The 3,866-nt window shown below is 38.5% G+C and overlaps 1 long non-coding RNA gene across 1 annotated transcript; it reads right to left on the minus strand.

Annotated features, from left to right (window-relative positions):
* Nucleotides 1-604: 604 nt before the first annotated feature.
* Nucleotides 605-3,661, minus strand: LOC145718131 (uncharacterized). Its single transcript, XR_014141598.1, has 2 exons — nt 2,567-3,661; nt 605-1,933 (listed from the first exon to the last, which is right to left on the minus strand). It is a non-coding gene; the product is annotated as an uncharacterized LOC145718131 (long non-coding RNA).
* Between the last annotated feature and the right edge of the window lie 205 nt (nt 3,662-3,866).

Consider the following 3,866-nt stretch of genomic DNA (forward strand, 5'->3'; position numbering starts at 1 on the left):
TTGAGAGAGAGAGAGTGTGCACCTACTTGGGGGTGGTGACAGAGGGAGAGGGAGAGAGAGAGGATCTCAAGCAGACTCCCTGCTGAGCACAGAGCCTGACCCAGGGCTCCATCTCATGACTCAGATCATGACCTGAGCCAAAATCAAAAGAATTGGAGGCTCAACCAACTGAGCCACCCAGGTGCCCCTTCTTTAAAATAGCTAATAAAGGGGCGCCTGGGTGGCTCAGTTGGTTAAGCGACTGCCTTCGGCTCAGGTCATGATCCCGGAGTCCTGGGATCGAGTCCCACATCAGGCTCCCTGCTCGGCGGGGAGTCTGCTTCTCCCTCTGACCCTCCTCCCTCTCATGCTCTCTGTCTCTCATTCTCTCTCGCAAATAAATAAAATCTTAAAAAAATAAATAAATAAAATAGCTAATAAAATTGATAAGTCTCTGGGAAGATGGATCAAGAAAAAAGAGAAAAAGCACAAGGACCTAGGTCAGGAATGAAGTAAGGGACATCACTACAGATCCTTTTGACATAAAAAAGATAATAAAAACATTATGAACAATTAATGTCTATAAATTTGAAAATTCAAAAATAAAAAATTCCTTGAAAAAACACGACTTACTGAGACTTTAATAAAAATAAAAATATAAACCCATAATTAAAACTTTCCACAAAGAAAACTATAAGCCCAGATGGCTTTATTAGTGAATGATTTATACACTAAGGAAAAATAACTCCAACCTTACAGAAACTTCCAGAAAATAGAAAATGAGTGTAAATTTACTAGCTTGTTCTATAAGGTCAACATAATCTTGATATCAAAACCTGATAAGGATACTATTAAAAAGGAAATGTTATAGTCCATTTACTCTTATGAATGAAAATGCAAAAAACCTAAATACAATACTAGCAAATCTAATATAGCCGTGTGTACAAAGATAACACACCACAATCAAGTTGAATTTATAATAGGAGTGCAAATCTGGTTTAACATTCTGAAATCAATTAATATAATTCACCTCATAACCAGATAAAGGAAATAAATTATATATGATTATATTAATTAAATTCAATACTTATTCTTAATTTAAAAAAAGAAAAAGTAGGGGCACCTGGGTGGCTCAGTCTGTTAAAAGTCTAGCTCTTGATTTCAGCTCAGGTCATGATCTCAGGGTCATGAGATCGAGCCCCTTGCCAGCTCTGGGCCGGGCTTAGAGCCAGCTTAGGGTTCTCTCTCTCTCTCTCTCCCTCTGCCCCTCCTCTTCCACTAATACGCTCTAGTGTGAACACACACACTCTCTCTCTAGAAAAATCAAAAAAATAAATAAAAAGTAAACTCTTAGCAATTTAGAATAGAAAGGAGTATTGTTACCTTGAAGAAGGATATTTACCAAATAAGCCTATCATAACCATCAAACAATGATAAATACATGAAATCTCTTTGGAACGAGGAACGCGATATGGAGACACACTATCATCACTTCTACTCATACTGTTGTGATTCTACCTAGCATACTAAGGCAAGGAATAAAATAATAAAAGGATTGAGAAGAGAGAAATAAAACTATTATTGGCAAATAAAGCATAATAGTGTATATTTTAGTAATCTATTTTTACATAAAAAATTACCCCAAACTTAGCAGCTTAAAGCAACAAGTTTTATCATCTCACGGGTTTTGTAGGCCAGGAACTGAGGAGTGGCTTCAGTGGTTGATTTTGGTGTAAGGTAGTGCATGACATCAGGTAGGTCATCCAAAGGCTCGCCTGCAAGTTTGAGAGCATCCACTTCCAAGATTGCTCCTGCACATGGCTGTTAGCAGAAGCCTTCAGTTTCTTGCTGGCTGTTGGCAGGAAGTCTCACTCAGTTCTTTCCACATGGGTCTTTCCATAGAGTTGCTTGGTGGTCTTCATGGTCTGGCAGCTTGCTTCCCAGAACAAATGATCTAAAAGAGGACAAGATTGAAACCAAAACGCCTTTTCTAACTTTGCCTTAGATGTCACACTCTGGCATTTCTATGACATTTTATTTTATGAAAAGCAGGTAACCAAGTACTGTCCACACTCAATGGAGGGAAATAAGGCTCTTCCAAAGAGAGATGTCTCAGAGAATTTATGGGAAGATTTTAAAACAACCGCAGTGTACATAGAAAATCCAAAAGAATTTACAGAAAAACAGAATTAAAAATTGAGTTTATTAAGATCACTGGATATGAGCAAACATACTAAAACCATTTGCATTTCTATTCAACAATAAAAAATAGAAAATGAAATACTTTAAGATGATGCCATTTATAATAGCATGAAAAAAAAATTAAAAACCTAGGAATAAATCTAACTAAAGTGTTGTGAGGCTTCTACATAGAAAACTGTGAAACATTATTTATAGAAATTTTAGATCCCCACCTAACTGAATGTATAAAATTAAATAGTTAACTATATTTTTTTCCCTAAATACTCTCCAATTAAAGATCATCAGTTGCAAAATAAAGTGTATCTTCTGCTGAAAGTTTAAGAAACTTTGACGTGAGAGGAACAGATCCCAATTTTCTCTCTTCAGCCTAAAATATTTAACTCACCACTATGCCAACCAGTCAGTATCACGAAGTGTTCCGAATCTCCCTAAGTTTTGCTTCTGCCGCCGCTGTTATGTCTGGACACAATCAGCTTTCCATTTCCTTGGCCTGTTGCCTAGCTTTGCACAAAATCTTTCCTTATCTTCTCTTCTTTCACTATATTTCTGGCAGATTGGACATTTTAAAAATATAGCTGTAAAAATCAAAACACAGATAAATTCAAGACCATAAAAATAAACAAGTTGAGAAAATACAACTTTCCAAATATAAAAAAATCAAAGTTGACTACACACACAGGTCTCTGCTCTTTTTCTGACCCTGCCTAAGAAAATTTCACCTTGAAGTAGTTTTAAGTTGGCACAGTAACTATGCCTGGAATAACCTCATTCTTTCAAAGAATCTGTTTTCTGGTTTTCTCTACATATGTTCTAGGCTATTCAAGACTGGACCTAACTTCCCCTGCACCTAAAATATCATTGAATGATTCAAACACAGTACCTGTGGTATCCAGAGTACCTGCAGAGAAGATGGGAACCAGGACATTCCTTGAACAGGGATGTTGATATTGTCGACCACTCAAACTCACCCCCCACCCCATACACACACCCCCACATTGCATCTCCAGCCATCCCAAGCACAGTCATTATGATGGTTAATTTTACATATATCAACCTGACTGGGCTAAGGATAGACCAGATTATTCTTGAATGTGTCTGTGAGGATGCTTTAGGAAGAGACTAGCATTTGAATCTATAGATGAGGAAAGAAGATCTGCCTGCACCACTGTGGGCAGGCATCATCCAATCCACTGAGGGCCCAAATAGAACAAAAAGCTGATGTAAGGGTGAATTTTATTTCTCTCTTCTTCAGCTGGGACATTCATTTTCTTCTGCTTGTAGATATGAGAGCTCCTAGTCTGGGGGGCCTTTGGATTCTGGGACTTACACTAACAGCCCCCCATTCCCCTTCTCAGACCTCCAGCCTTCAGACCTGGACTGAATTATACCACCAGCTTTCCTGGTTATCCAATGTGCAGGTAGCAAATGGTGAGGCTTCTTGTCCTCCATAACCATATGAGCCAATTCCTATACTAAATCTCCTCTTATATACATTTCTTTTTTTTCCTAAGATTTTATTTATTTATTTACTTATTAGAGAGCGAGTGAGAGAGAAACAGCATGAGAGGGGAGAGGGTCAGAGGGAGAAGCAGGCTCCCCGCTGAGCCGGGAGCCCGATGTGGGACTCGATCCCAGGACTCCAGGATCATGACCTGAGCCGAAGGCAGTCGCTTAACCAACTGAGC

This window comes from Leptonychotes weddellii, unplaced genomic scaffold, assembly GCF_054177405.1.
Source record: "Leptonychotes weddellii isolate Sample4059 unplaced genomic scaffold, ASM5417740v2 HiC_scaffold_11067, whole genome shotgun sequence".
In the NCBI taxonomy this organism is placed as follows: Eukaryota; Metazoa; Chordata; class Mammalia; order Carnivora; family Phocidae; genus Leptonychotes; species Leptonychotes weddellii.